This window comes from Odocoileus virginianus, chromosome 3 (assembly GCF_023699985.2).
Source record: "Odocoileus virginianus isolate 20LAN1187 ecotype Illinois chromosome 3, Ovbor_1.2, whole genome shotgun sequence".
In the NCBI taxonomy this organism is placed as follows: domain Eukaryota; kingdom Metazoa; phylum Chordata; class Mammalia; order Artiodactyla; family Cervidae; genus Odocoileus; species Odocoileus virginianus.
In genome coordinates, this window is record NC_069676.1 from 5379559 (window position 1) to 5398784 (window position 19226).

Here is a 19226-nt window from a genome sequence, read left to right on the forward strand (position 1 = left end):
GGGTCACAAAGAGTCGGACAGGACCAAGCAACTAACATTTTCACAAATCTCAAGCTGCCCGGTGCTGCTGCTGAGAACAGTAAGGACTCTCTTAATACTTTCCATGCAGCAAAGGTGCCCTTGTGAGGAAAGGTGAGCTCCCAAGGGTGGGCTGGAGGGAGAGACTAGAGTCTGAGAGCATCACTCCACTCTCCCTACAGGCCCCATAGCTTCTCTCCAAACCCTCGGGGACGGGGAGGGGTCAGGGGAGGATCCCTTCCCCCCACCAGGGGCAACCCTTGGGTCCACCCTCCATACCTGGGGTGAGCAAAGCTGTCTCCCTGGGGCTCCCTCCCTTACAACAGTGGGGAAAGAGAAACTGTCAAGAAACTGTCTGCCTTTCCCCATGAGTCACCTCTACCTTGCTGCTCTGGTAGGTTGCGATAAGGGAGAGGAAAAGTTCAGAATCCAAGTATGGGCTGTAGAGACTTGTTAAAGACGCAGACTTGGGCCCATTCCAGACCTGCAGGATTTCTTGAAAGGCTAGGGAATCTAAATTTTTAAATCAGAGCCCGAGGGTGTTGTGATCCCTGGAAGGGTGAGAACTCCTGCTCTAGGGTTTACTAAGCGAGTGAAGGCTCTCTAGGGAGAAATAAAGCAAGAGGACACTGACTTACACCCTTCCCGCTTTCCTGAGCATCTAGAGTAAAGGTCTTGATAATCAGAAGCAGGAGAGAGCAAAGAGCTTTGTGCTCAGTATACTTAATCAGGGGGCTCCCCCAGTGGCTCAGCGGTAAAGAAACTGCCTGCAATGCAGGAGACACAGTAGACTCAGGTTCGATCCCTGTGTCAGGAAGATCCCCTGAAGAAGGAAATGGTGACCCACTCTAGTATTCTTGCCTGGAGAATCCCATAGACAGAGAAGCCTGACAAGCTACAGTCTATAGGGTCGCAAAGAGTCGGACACGACTGAAGCAACTTAGCACACATACTTAATCAGATTGTTTCCTAATGCTTAGCCCCGAGAGATGGGAAACTTTCATACTGCAGGGTTTCACTGAAAGCAGCCTCTCCCCACCCCAACCCCAGATGGGTCCAGTTCCCCGCGTGCCTCTACTTGGTAGCCTTGTTCAGCCAGGCACAGTAAGAAGGAGGGAAAGTGAGCAGAAACCAGGCCCCCAGGTGATGCAGAACAGGTGCAGGAGGAAAAAAAATCACTATCCAGAGCCGCCTTCCAGCTTTGACTCCTCATAGCCCTGGGAGGTGAGGGGCTGTTTAGGAGACTGAGTTCAGTGGCTTGGCCCCAGTCGAGACGGGGGCCCTTCAGGAAGCCGGTACCCTGGACAATGACACCTGCACACACCAGTGGGGCCACCAGCCGGAGCCTGGGCACTGGTAGGAAACATTTCAGAGGAAGAGACGACAGGATATGGCGACAGCGAGCATGCAGGCAACAGAGGAAAGCACCAAAGACCACTGATGATGGCTCAGCGGATGGCGATGGGGAAGTGCGAGAGGGTGGAGATGTGTCAGGCCGAAGTTCACCCAACTTTGGAGTCAGATCTTACCTGAGATCTGCTCTGCACATCTCATGGACATGGTGGTAGCCTGTCTGTGTGACAGATTTGGCCTGTGGGGAATGGTCTATGGACCCCGTTCTCTCCACACATATAGCCCAAATCTGGCTCGACATCCTTCTTTTTCCTCTAACAACCTTTTAATTTTAAAATAGTTTTAGATTTACTAGTAAGTTCTAAGAATATCACAGAGGATTCCCAAGTGCCGCACATTCAGTTTCTCCTACTGTCAATATTATGACAGCACATTTGTCATAAAAAATGAACAAACCAATACTGATTGATCATGCGTGTGAGCTCAGTTGTATCTGACTCTTTGCGATCCCAGGGACTGTAGCCCACCAGGCTCCTCTGTCCATGGGGTTCTCCAGGCAAGAATACTGGAATGGGTTGGGAAGTGGGATTTTCCCAACCCAGAGACGGAACTCGGGTCTCCTGCATCTCCTGAAGTGCAGGCAGGTTCTTAAAAGCTGAGCCACCAGGGAAGCCAGATACTGACTGATGCATTATTACTAAACTAAATTTGCATTCATTCAGATGTCCTCACTTCCCCCCAATGCTGTTTTCTATCCCAGTATCACATGTTACATGGGCTTCCCTGGTAGCTCAGTTGGTGAAGAATCTGCCTGCAAAGCGGGAGACCTGGGTTCAATCCCTGGCTTGGGAAGTTCCCCTGGAGAAGGAAATGGCTACCCACTCCAGTATTCTGGCCTGGAGAATTCCATGGACTGTATAGTCCATGGGGTCACAAAGAGTTGGACATGACTGAGCAATCTTCATTTTCATCACGTTGCATTCAGTCCTCCCATATCAAGTATCTCAGACTTATTTTTGACTCCTTAACAGTCTTAAGGAGGATGGGATGAGTATATTTTAGGATGTCCTTCAATCTGGGAATCTGTTCTTTTTTTAAAAAAGTATTTATTTTATTTGGCTGCACCAGATCTTCTTGTGGTATGTGGGATCTTTAGTCCCCCAACCAGGGACTGAATGAAGGCCCCTACATCGGGAGCCTGGAGTCTTGGCCACTGGGCCACTGGGGAAGCCCCCAACCTGGTACCTCTGATGCTCCTCTCCCACTGCCTGTTTTTGTAAATGACGTTTTATTGACAAACGGCCCCACTGTTCATTTACGTCCTGTCTGCGACTGCTTTCGCTCTATGATGCAGGGTGAGTAGCTGCCCGATGAGTAGTTGTGACACAGACTGAGCGGCTGTGAAATCTGGAAATGCTAATTAATGTGGCCCTTTACGGAACCAGTTTACAGGTCCCTGGGGTAAACTACTATGCCAGGGCTTGAGTGTAAACTGCTGAATCCAGGAGACATTCCACAGCAACAGTCACTGCGAACCTGCTCTGGCTGATTTTATTATCCTTCAGTCATGGAGGAGGGTTTCGCCAATTCGTATTGAAGTGAGACATTCTCTGGGTGGAAATGGTGATGTTCAAGATAAGTGGCTGGATGAAACATTTTGGAACACTTTCCACGCTTGCTGGAGAAATTTTACCTAAAGGTGCTCAGGTCTAAGCTCAAGCCCGTCCTATGTCCTGTTGCTGGATCAGGGGCTTGCGTGGGGCTCAGGTCTAAGCTCGAGCCTGTCCTGTGTCTTGTCGCTGGATCAGGGGCTTGCGTGGGGCTCAGGTCTAAGCTCGAGCCTGTCCTGTGTCTTGTCGCTGGATCAGGGGCTTGCGTGGGGTCCCAGCAGACGGAGCTCGGGTGCATGGGGGCCACCCCGGAGGCAGGAGCCAACAGGACCGGCTCTGGGATGGCTGCGCTTGTGCCTGCTAAGTGCAAAATTGACGGCAAGGAATCCAAGAGGCTGATGTGGCGGGACCTGTTGCTGCTTAGTTGCTCAGTTGTGTCCAACTCTTTGTGACCCCATGGACTGTAGCCGGCCAGGCTCCTCTGTCCATGGGATTCCCCAGGCGAGAATATGGGAGTGGGTTGCCATTTCCTTTTCCAGGGAGTCTTCCCAACCTAGGGAGTGAACCTGTGTCTCCCACGTCTCCTGCACTGGCAGATGGATTCTTTACCACTGAGCCACTGGAAGCCCATGGTGGGACCTGGGAATGGGGAGCATTCCAGATGTGTATGTTCTGGTCGCTCAGTCGTGTCCGATTCTTTGCCACCCCGTGGACTGCAGCACACCAGGCTTCCCTGTACTCCACCATCTCCTGGAGTTTGCTCAAATTCATGTCCATTGATTGAGTCAGTGATGTCATCCAACCATCTCAACCTGTCACCCTCTTCTCCTGCCCTCAATCTTTCCCAGCAGCAGGGTCTTTTCCAGTCAGTTGGCGTTTCACATAAGGTGGCCAAAGTATTTAAGCTTCAGTTCTTCCAATGAATATTCGGGGTTTTAATTGTGCTAAAATTTACCGTTTTAATATACGATTTGGTGGCATTTGGCAGGTTTGCAATGTTGGGCAGCTGTCACCTCTATCGAGTTCCAGAACATTTCATTACCCCAGAGGAAACCCTGTGCCCATAAGCAGTCACTCCGCAGTCCCACTCCCCCAGCTCCTGGCAACCACTCATCTGCCCTCCGTCTCCTTGGCTCTGCCTGTTGCAGACGCTTCATGTGGGTGGGATCGCGAGCATGTGGCGCTGTGTGTCGGCTCCTCTCACGCAGCACGAGGCTCGTCCACAGCGTAGCGTGTGTCAGCGTCTCACTCCTTTCTGGTTGCTGTTCAGCCACTCCGGCGTGTCTGGCTCTGCGACCCCGAGGACTGCAGAATGCCAGGCTCCCCTGCTCTTCACCATCTCCTGGAGCTTGCTCAAACTCCTGTGCATCGAGCTGGCATTCCTCTTTACAGCTGAGTAATCTCCATTGTGTCCACTCTGCTTTGGAAAGGGGCAGTAGGAGTAACAGCCGGGCCTGCCTTAGAGGGTCTCTCCATCTGCCTCGGGTCTGGGGGAGCCACGGCTGGTGCGAACCGGAGTCCGGCAGGACCACTGCAACCAAGGCCGTTCGATGTCCCCCGTGCTCAGGGGTAAAGTGCTTCTAGTCACCTTTTTTGGATTGGTGTGAACTTCCCTTTGATCTTTCATCACAGGCCTGCTCCAGCCTTCGCTTCTCTCAAGGGGGCCTCTCCCCAGTGTCTCCCATCTTTTTAAACTTTTTTCAAATATTTATTTGGCTTCACTGGCTTGTAGTTATGGTGTGCGGGCTCAACTGCTCCATGGCACATGGGATTTTAGTGCCCCGACCAGGGATGGAAACTTAACGCAGGTTAAGAATGCAGGTTCTTAACCACTGGACTACCAGTGAAGTCCCTCCCACCTTCTCTAAGGGGCAGCTCTGGAATGGGCATCGAAGGCCACCCATGCACAGGAGGGCTTGGATCCCCATGAGGCGCCCCCCAGCCTCAGCGCTGCCATGACCGCGTCACCGTGCTGGCTTCCTCCCTGCTCTGCCACAGCTGCAACCTGGGGCTGCCGGGCCGCACGAGCTGCTGCAGGAAATGACGGGCCCCGCGGAGCCTCGGGGGTGGGGCTGTGCTAGGACCCTGCTGGCCTCGGGGCCTTCCGGAGCTCTCCTCTGCCTCTCCCAGGACGCCTCGGGGGTGGACCTAGCTAGATGATGGTGCAGGAGGGTGCGGCAGGTGCAAAGGCCCTGGGGCAGGGGAGAGCAGCAGGCAGAGTGGAGAGGTCAGCTTGCTGTAGGTCACATCGCATCTATGAGTTGGGCTTCCTGAAGAGTCAGCTCTTTGCCCAGAGGACTTGGAGGTGGTGGATTCTGTGGGGAGGGGTGCAGTCACATGTTGAGGGGGAAGAACCGGTCCAGGCACTTTGGCAGAACTGGACGCTCCTCCCAGGCTGCATGTCCTTGTCACCTTCTCTCCCCACTCCCCCTCTGCCCCCAACCTCGCCAACATTCATACCTCCACCAAGCAGCTCTGTCCAGGCAGTGGCTCCTGGATCCACATGGCCCCCTGAAAGACTCTGTCCAGAACCTCAGGCCTGATTTTCAACCCCACATCCTAAAGACCCCTAAATTAGAGCAGGTGTCTTGGCCTCAGCTGATACAGGCTTTTGGGGACATATCATTCTTCGCAGAAGGGCTGTTCTATGAATTGCAGGACGTTCAGCAGCACCCTTGGTCAACAAAAAAACATCTCCAGAGACTTCCCTGGCGGTCCAGTGGTTAAGACTCTGCCTTGCAATGTGGGAAACTCAGGTTCGATCCCTGGTCAGGGAACTAAGATCCCACGTGAGAGGAACAACTGATCCTGTGTGCCAAAACTAGGACTCGACGTGGCCAAATAAATAAATATTAAAGAAAAAAAATCTCCAGATGTTTCCAAATGTCCCCTGGTGGTAGAATCGCCCTTGGCTGAGAAATGAGCCTTAGACTCTGTTAAGAAATTAAAAAACTGGCTGCTTTGCATATCCTTGAACAAGACTGTAATTCAAAAAGATTCATGCACCCCTATGTTCACAGCAGCACTATTCACAATAGCCAAGACACGGAAACAACCGATATGTCCATCAACAGAAGAATGGATATAGAAGATATGGTACATATACACCATGGAATATTACTCAGCCACAAAAACAAATGACTTAATGCCATTTGCAGCAACGTGGACGCAACTAGAGATGATCATACTAAGTGAAGTAAGCCAGAAAGAAAAAGACAAATACATGATGTCACTTATACATGGAGTCTAAAATATGGCACCAATGAATCCATCTACAAAATGGAAACAGATTCACAGACACAGGGAACAGACTTATGCATGCCAAGGGGGTGTGGGGTCGGGGAGGGAAGGACTGGGAGTTTGGAATTAGCAGATGCAAACTATTATACATACAACAGATAAACAACAAGGTCCCACTCTTTAGCACAGGGAACCATATTCAATAGCCTGTGATAAACCCTAACAGGAAAGAACATTAAGAACTAGGCCCGTGAGCCGCCACCACTGAGCCCACACTCCTAGAGCCTGCACTCGGAACGAAGAGTAGCTCCCACTCGCCACAACTAGAGAGCGCACGAGTGTAGCAATGAAGACCCAGTGCAACCGAAAATAAACTTTTTAAAAAAGAAAAGGAGAGGGTAAGATGTATGGAGAGAGTAACTTGGAATCTTACGTTACCATATGTAAAACATAAAGCTGATGGGAATTTGCTGCAGACTCAGGGAAATCAAATAGGGGCTGTGTATTAACCTAGAGGGGTGCGGTGGGAAGGGAGATGGGGGGGAGGTTCAAATGGGAGGGAATATATGTATACCTATGGCTGATACTTGTTGATGTCTGGCAGAAGACAACAAAATTCTGTAAGGTAATTATCCTTCAATTAAAAAAAAAAGTCTGTATGTGTACAGCTGAGTCACTTTGCTGCACCAGCAGAACTTGGCACGACAGTGTAAATTAGCTACGAAGGACAGTGGAAGTGTTAGTCACTCAGTCCTGTCTGACTCCTTGTGACCCCATGGACTGTGGCCTGCCAGGCTCCTCTGTCTGCGGGATTCTCCAGGCGAGAAGACTAAAGTGGGTTGCCATGCCCCTCTCCAGGGCATCTTCTCCATCCAGGGTTTACATCCAGGTCTCCTTCACTGCAGGCAGAATCTTTACACCATCTGAACCACCACACAAACTTCAGTTTAAGAGAGTCCGCCGTCCTAAAGATGCCTGGGCCCTCAGGACGGGCTCAGTGGAGCTCTGTAAATTCTCAGAGGTGGCTGTGACTTACTCTCCCTTAGACGGGTGAGGATCCCGTTGAACACTTCCCGACAGCTCACACCATGGGAGACTTTGGGCCCAGGCACCTGACCGTTGCCAGAGGGCAGCCACTGCCCCCTGCACCCAGGAGGAGTCGGTCAACAGTTACAAGCTGGGGTCAGAGGACTGATCAGTGGCTGGGTGGTGGACCGAGAGCCTTGAGCTTGACCTCTTGGCCTTTCCAAAAGACAGGTCACTTCCATGGGCCTCAGGGAACTGAGGTGTTGCTGGGCCTGGTCTTAGGAGCTGGCTGCGGCCAGCAGTGGCTGAATGACACAGAAGCCAACTTCCAGAGGGAAACTCCCCAGTGATGCTGGGGACAGGGCCCTGAAGCTGCTCCATCCTGGATAACCAACAGGAAACAAATTGGCTGCCAGGCCCTGTGGTTACCTGATGCCTGGCCACATCCCCGCCCCAAAGAGTGAGGCAGATGTAGCTGATGGGCTGATGGATGGTGGATAGACACTTTCACTGTGCCTCCCTCTGCAATACTCCACCAGCCCTGGTATAGAAAAGTGCCCAGAACATTCGGAAAGGGTGGTGGCTGTGGCAGGGGTGTCCCGGGCCCGGAGCTATGCTTTGCCTTTTAATCAACTCTTTTTGCAAATTCCAAGGAGGCCTTTCTGGGTGCTTAAAATACACCCATAATTTCACTCTTCTCTTAGACTCAATGTTTCCCAAAATACAACTTTCACTTTGGTCTAAAATAGCCTCAGATGACTGCAAGGCGTCAGGGCTCTGCACTCTTAGGCAGCAAGCCAGAGAGGCAGCCTTGCAGGTCTGCAAGGCATGGGAGGGGGGAGAGTGCCCGTGGAGCATGTCTTCCAGGTGGCTGTCCCCTCCCTAACACTTCCAGGGCCCCCCTGACAAAAAGCCATAGGCAATCACAGCTGTAGGGCACCCTGATCCTCTCCACACCCCCAAAGACAACTCCTCATCTTTCTGTACCCCCTCCTGCTCTGGTGTGGCCTCACTTCTCAGCTGGGCATTCTGCTTCGGTTCCCTCCTTCCAACCAAGTGGTTCCTTATTGTGGCTCCCGCCATTTCCCGCATCTTGTGACATCCCTGTGGAGAGCCGGGAGCACCCTCGCCTGCTGATATGTACTAAGCACCAGGGCTGGAACCACAGCCACCCCCAAGCCCGGGCTACGGGACGCTTGTCCCCAGGCTCATCTCTCTGGCTGAACTATCTGTGTGCTGTCAACTCCAGGGCCTCCTTCTGGGCACACATCCGGCACCCCGATGTGAGCTTCCTCCAGGGTGCTGTGGCCCTCAGTGTGCGGCCCTGGCCTGGCCCCACCAGCCTCAGTGAGCTCACGCTGGCTCTCCCAGCAGCTTGTGGAGGGCCCAGGGGCTGGCGGAGGGAAGGGCAGGGCTGGGAGGCACTGGGGTCTTGCTTGCTGTTTTCATCCCACTGTGCCTGGCAGATTGTACTGCCCTGCAGGCAGGATGCGGGTGGCCTCAGGGTCCAGGGTGTGGCTAGAAACCCTTCAAGGGCCCCTCCGTGAAATGCAAGACTGGGAGGGGGGCCCCGCACTGCCCCCACTGTGCTCAGCCAGACCTCAAACACCCTGGCTGCACAAGTGAGCCCAGCTGCCTGTGGGACAGAGCACTGGAGAAGGAGAGTGAGAGCTGAAAGGTGAACTTATGAGATGAGCTTCTGGGACATCTACATGTAAGCCCTTCCCTTCTGACCCCTCAAAGATGGGTTTCAGACTCCTCTGTGGGTAGATGTACGTCAGTGGATATATGAATATATAGATGGCACAGACCAAGGCAGAAAGATTTCAGTTGGGTGACAGGGATTATTTGGAACCGGGGTGGGAACCTGGCTTCCTTATATCTGGGAAGGGAGAACGGAGCAGAAGTCAGATGTGTGCACAGAGAAAGTAACTGGAATATTCTAGAATGTTCCATGTGCACAAAGTGTGAGGGAGTCAGCAAATTGTTCCTGTAAAGGGTCAGATGTGCAACGGTCATCATCAGGGGACCGTAGGATGTCTCTGTCACAACTCCTTTGAGAGGTGCCACAGGTGATACATACATGAGCAGGCATAGCTGTGTGCCAATAACACTTTATGTGTAGAAGCAGGCAGATTTAACCTGTGTGGGCTCTAGTCGCCAAGGCCTGGTACACACAAAAAGAAATTATACCTCAGATAAGGAAAATGATACTAAAAAAGTGAAGCAACATATGAAAAAAGCCAAGTACATGAGCTGAAACCAAAAGCTGCAATAGACTACGTCACAGTTCTGCCAAGGAGGGGGGCGGGGCGGCGGTGCAGATAACCTTGCGTGCTCTCCAGCAGTGACAACCACCATGGCAGTCTTGGTTTGTTTCCTGTCGGGGAGTTGCTTAAAGAAGAGGTGAACCACAGTCAGCGCCTGGTGTGAGGCTCAGAAAGTTACCCCCAGGAGGACAGGGATAGTGGGGGTGGCAAAATTCCAGTACAGAGAAACCAGCATGAAATGCACCAGAAATCTGCTAAAGTTCTTTCATGACATTTGCCTGAAAGAAAGCCTGCAGGGAGCGTGTGACTTCTCAGCTCTGGGGGGGGGTCACCACATGGGTGACTGCATTTTTTTTTTTTGCACTGACGAGCAGCTTTTCAAATAACATTTAAAGACTTTGCCCTAAGCACAAACTTGGATGGAAAACCCAACCCTCACATCTGAATGAGCTTTGCTATTGGTGAGGAAGATGGGAGGAGGGACTTCCCTGGTGGTCCAGTGATTAATCAGCCTGCAAATCCAAGGGCCATGGGTTCGATCCCTGGTCCGGGAAGATCCCACATGCCTCGAAGCAACTAAGCTCGTGTGTCACAGCTACTGAGCCTGTGCCCTGCGACGAGGCCACTTCAATGAGCAGCCCCGCCTGCCTCAGCTAGAGAAAGCCCGTGCGCGTGCAGCTATGAAGACCCAGCGTGGCCAAAAAAAAAAAAAGAAACGAGGTTTCTGGTGACGGGTGGGCAGTTCTCCTGGTTGTGGCTGGCCACAGGGCGGGAAGCAGCGCCAGCCGCCTGTTCCCAGGAACGAAGCAGATCGCCAGCTGGAAACAGCATCCCCACCCGCCAGCCACCCCGTGCTGAGCTGATGAGATAGAACTGAACAGAATTGGGGTGACGTGTAACCACAACGGCACAATGTCACGGAGCCCCCCCAAATCTCAACCTATCTGGGCACTGGACATCTGTTAACACTGAAATCAATCTTTGCCTGCAGTTGGCCTAGAACTCCTCAACTGGGGTGATTCTGCCCCTCAGGGGACGCTTGGTGATGTCTGGGGACGTTTATGACTGTCCTGACCGAGGGAGGGGGTGCCACTGGAATCTGGTGGGTGGAGGCCAGGGATGCTGCTCAGCAGCTGACAGAGCACGGGACGGTCCCCATCCCCGATGTCAACGGTGCAGGAGTGCAGCCTAGGCCCCCGGTGTTCCCATCTGTGAGGCGTGAGGCTGACCTGCATGAGGCTCCTTCACCCTCTCTCATCCTCCGTGGGACAGGCCCTGCTGCCGTGCCCCTCGACCCTGGGTTGTGGCTTCCACCCCTGCCCTCCCTCAGCCCGCTCTGCCAACCCAGGGCCCCTCGGCGACTTCTTTCAACATCCTGGGGAGGCCACGCGGGGGGACAGAAGCCCCCAGACGTTCGACTGCTCGCTCCCAGGGGCCGCCCTGCCGGGGCCTCCCTCGCAAGCTCTCGAATGGCTCAGCCTCCTGGCCCCACGGCACCCCCTCCCAGGTCCCTGCCTGTCTCCCGGTCACGCCCACCCTCCCAGGCGTCCACCCTGGCCGGCTCTCACTCTCCTTCTTCCCCCACGTAGACTGCTGACCCTGATGTTCACATTGCTGACATTCTAGCCACTGAGCTTCAAGGCCAGCCTGGCACCAGCCAAGCCTTGACCACTGGCTGGGGTCAGGGGACATCTGGCTGGCACATCTCGCCCTGGAGTGCCCCAGGTTGCTGCCCTAGACTCTCCCGAGCCTAATTCCACCACCTCCCCACCCAGATAGCTGCCTGCTGACACCCGACATTCCCCATCAGATCACAGAAACACCCCCAAATGCCTTTGTATTCAAATACAGGAGACACAATCTAGCCCCTGGGTTCCTATGATCCTGGACACAGACAGACACACACCAGATAAAGGCTCCCAGCCCTGACACCCTTTTGCTTTGAATGTCCTGGCCCCTCTGTGGGTTTGGGAGGGGCGGTGCGCAGCACACAACACCAGTGATTCCCCTCCTTCTGTCCCGATCCTGAGTGTCCTCTATGCTGTGGCCCATGCCCCCAGAATGGTCCCCAGAGACCTGTCCGTGGCCACATGCCCCTTTCTCAACATTCAATCTTCCTGGCAAACTCACCTCCTCCCGTAGCTAACAAGCAAGACCAGAGGTGCCCCAGCTTGCCGCAGGTCCCCACGTGACTGGACAACCTCTAAGGCCTGACAAGTGTTGGGGTCCAGGGGGCTCTGTGTTCCTGGCACATCCCTTGGATGAAGCCCGCCCCCCCAGACCACAGTCCTCACTAGCATCCTGGGTGAAGCCACAGGCAGCACCCGCAGCCATCTCCGACCCAGCCTCTTCCTCCCCTTGGACTGTCTACTTTGATCGCATGCCTCGGCTCAAGAACCCTGGCCTGCTCTCCGAGGCCCCTGGTGGCCTGCCCCACACACTCACTCCCCACTGCTCCCAAATGCCAGATGCCTTCTGGCCACCAGGCTCGTAGCAGACGTGGCAGGCCCACGCAGACGGGTGACACAGACGGACAGTCCTAGGTGTGTCTGCAGGCACCCACCCGGCGCTCGGCATGCCCCGAGGCCCGCATGCCTGGAGCAGGCTGCTGGCCAGGGCTCTGCTCTCTTCCCAGGCTTGGCTCAGTCAACCCCGAGTCTCCAGTGGGATCACCTCCATGTCTGCCTCGCACCCTCGACCCTCCTGTTATGGGGGGAGGGGGATGCTGGCCTGGCTGGGGCTGGGAGGGGACCCACGGCCCAGGAGAAAACTCAACCGCAGAGTCGGCCAGACAAAGGAGTGAAATGCTGAGAAAACTGATGAAAGATAAACAAAATGCGCTCTTCTCTGTAGAGGAGACTGTTACTCAACCAGAGAAAGGAATGAAGCACTGACACATGCTACAGCATGGATGTGTGTGCATTTATCGCTCAACTGTGTCTGACTCTTTGTGACCCCATGGACTGCAGGCCACCAGGCTCCTCTGTCCATGGGATTCTCCAGGCAAGAGTACTGGAGTGCCCTCCTCCAGGGGCTCTTTCTGACCCAGGGATTGAACCTGCGTCTCCTGCATTGCAGGTGGATTCTTTACCATCGGAGCCTCCAGCAAAGCACAGATAAACCTGGAAAAAACCAAGCTGAGTGCAAGGAATCAGACACAAAGATCACAACTTGTATGACCCCACGACACGTCCAGAACAGGCCAACTTGCAGAGCCAGAAAGCAGATCAGTGGTTGTCAGGGGCTGGAGGAGGGTGAATGGGGAGTGATTGCTGATGGGGTTTCCTTTGGGGTGACGGAAATGTTCTGGTACTAGACAGAGGCAAAGGTGGTATAACATTGGGAATATGCTAAAAAAAAACACAGTGAATTGTTTATTGGAAATGAGTGAATTATATCTTAACAAAGCTCTTAAACAGAAAAATCTAAGCGCAGAGGCATACCCCTGGCCCTGGAACCATCTCTCACTCCAGCTGAGTGGCCCTGCCCACGTGTCCCCAGTGATGGGCAAGGACTGACCCACCCTTGCTCTATGGGAGGGGAGGACATAGTTCGCGCAGGTATCCCTATGACGAAAGGTCAAGGTGAATGATGGGGGCATGCTGATTCAGGATGACATGCCCAGGTAGCTGGCAGGTGCTGCCAGGGGACAGACCAACAGCGGCTGATGGGGTGGGTGGGAGGGAGGATGGAGGAGTCTGGGGTCAGGTGGTTTGGGGTCTGTGGGGCCCTCAGTGGGGGTTGGTGCTCAGGACCCAGGCTGGCACAGTCCCAGGACATGCTCTTTCAGGGTCCCCGGGGCGGGGGGGTGGGGGTCAGGGGCAGCAGAAAGCTCCGACAGCCCCACTGTCCTGACGCTGGCCTCCCGCAGGTGCCCCCAACAGCTTGGGTGCCAGAGTCTCCCAGCCTTCCTGCTCTGTGTGGGCCAGGCCACAGTGGCTGCATGGAGGCACTGAAAACCCAGCTTCTGGCCGTTTGGGAAGAGTTCAGCCGTCAAGGATCCTTGTTTCATTTCTGCTTTCGAAATTAAAACCCCATGCGCGTTGGCGAATATTAGTGGCGAGTGTTACAGTTCAGTAAGGACAAAGAGAACCCGAGCCTGGGCACCGCCCCCACCTGCAGCCCTGATGCCAAGGCAGAGGGGCACATCCCGGTGGGCCGTGTGGCCAGACCCGTGGCCAGTGCCAGGACTGCAACACAGAGTCACCAGGTTCTCAGAGGGCACACGGCGTGGGTCATGGACCCCTGACTGCACTGCCTGGCTAGCCTGCCTTCTACACCTTCAGTATTTCTGAGCTGGAACAACAGCCCTGCGTGAATGCCGTGTTTCCGGGGGCGGTTCATGGGGCGGCTGCAGGGCAGCTGAGCGACGCCGTGTGAAATGGTGACAGTAACAGTTAACTGTGGCGGGCAGGCAGGTCAGCTGATTGGAACCGGCTTTCCACAATGCCCCCTTCCTGTTTTCTGGTCAGAATTGCAGAGCAAGTTTGCAGCCTGCGCCCGGGGGGGCGCCCGGCGACACCCAAACCTCAAAACAACTCAACTTCTCCTTTCAGGGAGCTGACAAAAAGTCCCGATCGGCTTTCTGTGGCCCCAGCCACGCTGAGAGAGGAAATCTTTTTCACGAAGATGCAGAGGGGTACCCAGGCTCAGGCTGGGTGTTAAGCGTGATCCGGCTGTGGCTGCCTGCGGTGTGGCCTGGGGCACCCAGACTGTACTGGGTGGACTCGCATCCCTCAGAAAGATATGCCCAACTCCTTATCCCTGGAGCCTGGGAGTGGGACCTTCTTTGGAAATAGGGTCTCTGCAGATGGAATTAATCGGCTTCCCTGGTGGCCCAGTGGTAAAGAATCCACCTGCCAATGCAGGAGACACAGGTTCAATCCCTGGGTCAGGAAGATCGCCTGGAGAAGGGCATGGCAACCCACTCCAGTGTTCTTGCCTGGAGACTCCCATGGACAGACGAGCCTCGAGGGCTACAGTCCATGTGGACACAAGAGACGGACAAAAGACTGAGCGACTAAGAGCAGGTGGAATGAAGGGAAGGATCTGGGGGTGAGACTGTCTTGGATCTAGGGTGGGCCCTAAATCCAATGACAGAGAGGAGAGTGCTTGCTTCTGCATCACATACACCGCAATTGTGATGATGCAGAGGTCAGCATGGCTCCTGTGCAAGGATGACATGTAAATTTGCAAAGCATTCTGTAGCTTTGGAAGCTGTGATACATATACAATGAAGTATCACTTGGCTATAAAAAGGAATGCATTTGAGTCAGTTTCAATGAGGTGGATGAACCTAGTGCCTATTATACAGAGTGAAGTAAGTCAGAAAGAGAAACACAAATATCGTAGATTAATGCATATATATGGAACCCAGAGAGAGAGTACTGATGATCGTCCCTGCAGGGCAGACGCAGACACAGAGAACAGACCTGTGCACACGGCGAGGGATGGAGAAGGGGGGATGACTTGAGAGAGCAGCACGGAAACACATACACTACCATATGTAAAACAGCCAGCCAGTGGAAGCGTGCCGTATGACTTGGGGAACCCAAGCAAGGGCTCTGGGACAACCTAGAGGGGTGGGAGGGGGAGGGAGGTTCAAGAGCGAGGGGACACATGCATGTGGCTGATTCATGTTGATGGATGGCAGAAACCAACACATCGTAAAGTAACTACCCTCTAACTAAAAACCTTACACAGTTAAATTTTAAAAATTAAATAAATAAAATGAATACTTATTTGTTAACAAAAAAAGAGAGAGAGAGAAAGGAGATTCAAGATAGAGATGGGGAGAAGGCCGTATGGAAACAGAGGCGGAGCCTGGAGAGATGTGGCCACAAGCCAAGGAATACCAAAAAGGCAGCCACCACAAACCAGGAGAGAGGTGTGGGAAGGACTTTCCATGGGGGCCGTCAGGAGCAGCCGATCCTGTCCACACTTCTAGCCCCAAGAAATGTGAAAGAATACATTCCTACTGTTTTAAGAGCCCTGGGATGGCAGCCCCAGGACATTTACACACCAGCACGCCTCTCTGGGGCTCTGTTTTCTTGTCTTTAAAATAAGCAGAGCTGCTGTGAGTCCTCAGAGAGGTGATGATGACTGTGGCACCTGAAGCCTGACACCCAGTGGGCCTGACGGCTTGACAGCTAATTATACCTGTTATTAGCAACTCTCAGGCTTAGTAACTCTCCGGCTTCGCTGGTGGCTCAGTGGTAGAGAATCTGCATGCCGAAGCAGGGAACATGGGTTCAACCCCTGATCTGGGAGGATTTCACATGCCTCGGAGCAACTAAACCCGTGTGTCACAGCTACTGAAACAGCGCTCTAGAGCCTGGGACCGAAACTGCTGAGCCCATGTGCCACAACTACTGAATTCCCTGCACCCTGGGGCCCAAGCTCCACAAGCAAAGAAGCCACTGCAGTGAGAAGCCTGCACACCACAACTAGAGTAGCCTCTGCTCGCCACAACTAGAGAAAAGTCTGAGCAACAACAAAGACCAGGCATGGCCAAAAAGAAAGAAGGAAAACTACATGTCAAGTATTGCATTAGAAAAAAAAAAGTGACTCTCAAGTTAGCCCAGAATGCTTGGGACTGACTGACGGACAATTCTAAGCCATCAACACTTGAAAGGAACAGTGCCTGGGTCTCCTGGGACCACCAGCTGTGACTGAGGCAGCTATCCTCACCCAGAGGAGACTCGGCTGCCAGGACACACTTGGTGATGTCTGGGGACATTTTGCGGTTGTTGCCACTGGGGGGATGGGGTGCTGTTGGCAACAGGCGGCTGGAGGTCAGGGGGGCAGCTCATCACCCTGTGATACACAGGATGGCCCCCAGCCCGGAGTGGCCCTGCCCCAGATGTCAGCGGTGCTCTGGCCGCACAGCCCAGCTCGAAACTAAAACCACCTTCTCCCTTCCCAAACGGTTGCCTCAGGAAGCACATTTAAGGCCATGACGTGCCTTTGGCTCAAGCCTGTTTTGGAAGCTGGCATGGGCTCCTCCCTCCAGCAGCTCCTGAAACCCCTGGAGAAATTTAACCTCACTGGCTCACACTCTTGAGGCTCGAGGGACGAAGCTGGGTGAGGTCAGAGGCATCTGACTCACCAGGTGCAGACACCCGCCATGGAGGTGACTAACAGCCCTCAAAGAAAGGGCAAGAATCCTCTGGGGCAACAGCAGGGGAGGAGCGTGGAGGCCAGCAGAGGAAGGAGGGGTCCCCAGGATGGCCCCTGGGGAAGAAGGCATGAGACACAGTCAGCTGTCCCTTGGCAGGGCGTTGCTGTGGACTGACTTATGTGCCCCCACAGAAGGCTTGTATATATCACCCTGACACCAGAACCTGTGAACGTGGCCTTATATGGCAGCGGGTCTCTGCTGACGTCATTAGTCAGGATGAGGTCATCCTGGATTGGGGCCGGTCCTAAACCCAGTGACTGGCGTCTTTAGAGGAAGAGAAGGCGGTGTGATGACAGAGACTGGGATTATAGCGACGTGGCCACGAGCCCAGGAGCGCCTGCCTGGAGCCCTGTAAGCTGCAAGAGGCACGGAAGCGTCCTTTCCTAGAGCCTTTGGAGGGGGTGAGGCTCTGCCCACACCTAGCTTCAGACTCCAGGCCTCCAGAAGTGAGGGAGGGAGGGAATTCCTCTCTGACGCCAATGAGCCTGTGATGCTTTGTGACGGCGGCTCGTTCTGGTGCCCGAGATGCTCCTCATCTAGGAGGAAGGCTGAGCCGGTGTCCATCCTGCTCCCTTGCTGTGCTGCGCTGAAACCTGGGGCTCGGCATCCTCACCACACCTTGGTGTGGCCCACCGCCCCTCCCTCGCCTGGTTCTGTGAGGGGTGAATGGTCCACTTGGCAAATCGCCACGCTCAGGAAATGCTGGGTCTGCTCTCTTGTTCCTGTCCCCAGTTCTAAAGATAACATGTCTGCACCATGTTATCCAGCCACTGCTGGGAGCACAGTGGGGCCCAGTGGTTGGGACCCTGCACCTCCAGTGCGGGGGCCTTAGGTTCGATCCCTGGTTGGGGAACCAGGAGCCCATGTCATGAGTGGCACAACCAAGTAAATAAATAAATGATTATTTTTTTAACCTAGGATACCCTCCATAGCTCCTTTAGGTCCTGTCCTAACACACAGGACCCACCCTGCAATCCTGCAACGTCTTGAATGACCTGTCACCCACCCTGTCCCCGCCACCTTCTGCTCTGCCCCTTCTCACTCCACTCTGGCCCCTTCCCACACCCTCCAGGACCCCTGACTTTGCTTCCACACGCCAGGCACGGTCCACGCCTCCCGGACTTTGCTCTGGCTGTGTCCTCTTTCCAGGCCTGGCTCACATCACCTTCTCGCTTCATTTCCCTATTATTCCTTGCACCCACCACTGTTCTTTTTTTTTAAAAAAACTTGTCAGCTTTTAATTGGAGAATAATCGCTTTACAATATTGTGCTGGTTTCTGCCGCCCATCACCATGAATCAGCCACAGGTATACACACGTCCTCTCCCTCTTGAAACTCCCTCCCACCTCCCCCCATCCCACCCCTGTAGGTGGTCATAGAGCCGTCTGCATCACGCAGCAAATCCCCACTATCTATTGTGCGTGTGGCAATGTGTGCTTCCGTGCTGCTCTCCCAGTTCATCCACTCCATCCCTCGCTGTGTTCACAAGTCTGATCTCTGCATCTCCACGGCTGCCCTGCAAATAGATTCATTAGCTCCATCCTTATAGATTCTACAGACGTGTTAACGCACAATATTTGTTCTTCTTTTTCTGACTCACTTCACTCTGTTTTTTTGTTTGTTTGATTTTGGCTATGCCACGCAGCATGTGGGATCTTAGCTTCCCAATCAAGGATTGAACCCAGGCCCTCGACACTGGAAGCACAGAGTCTTACTCACTGGATTGCCTACTTGTCCTTATTGGCTCAGAGCTCACACTCGAGACCCACTGTTTCTCTTTCTGCCTGCCTCCTTGCCACTAGCCCCCAGCTCCCTGTGGGCAGGCCTTTGTGTCAGTTTTGGCCACTGCACAGCCCAGTGCTGAGAACAGTGCCTGCATGTGAAATATTTGCAGAAGGAATGGATGAGAGGAGGGAATGCAGGGAATACAGCTGAAGAGAAAAGTGTCCATTCTATGGCCAGATCACTCGGGAGTTTTTAAAACACGCTTGCGCAAAAAAAAAAAAAAAAAAGCCAAGGAATCTTTATGTTATGTGTTAGGAGACAGAAACAGGCCATGTGTGCTGGCATGGGGCCTGGCTGGAGGGCCCCAGCTAGTTTCTGGTTGATGATCTCAGAGATCGTCAGAGAGGAAGAGGAACTGAAACGTACTCAGCAGGCGCAGTCTCGATGGGATTTCACTGAATTCTGGCTATTTAGAAGCCGGAGGTCAACGCTCAGGGTGGCTGGGGCTCTAGGGTTCTGTGGATGGACAGACTGGCACACCCAGGGGTCGTCACTTGGCAACATGGAGACACGAGGTCTCGAACCGAGAAAAGATGCAGAGGGGCCTTCGGACCAGTGTTAGTACTAGGCCAGAGACGCTGGTTTGAGAAGACGACACATGGTGTGATTCCGGCCATCTAGCATACTGGAAGAGGCTAAACTATGCAGACAGTGGGGCATCCCACTGGTGCAGTGGTAAAGAACCCGAATGCCAATGCAGGAGACACAGAGAGGTGGGTTCAGTCCCTGAGTCGGGAAGACCCC

General features: G+C 53.8%; 1 protein-coding gene and 1 non-coding gene across 13 annotated transcripts in view; one reads left to right on the forward strand and one right to left on the reverse strand.

The window, feature by feature from the left end:
• Positions 1-19226, reverse strand: part of MYO9B (myosin IXB) — a 109899-nt gene that overhangs the window by 69262 nt on the left and 21411 nt on the right. The window lies entirely within an intron of this gene.
• On the forward strand, positions 14626-14729 carry LOC139034542 (U6 spliceosomal RNA). The gene has a single exon (XR_011487082.1). It is a non-coding gene; the product is annotated as a U6 spliceosomal RNA (small nuclear RNA).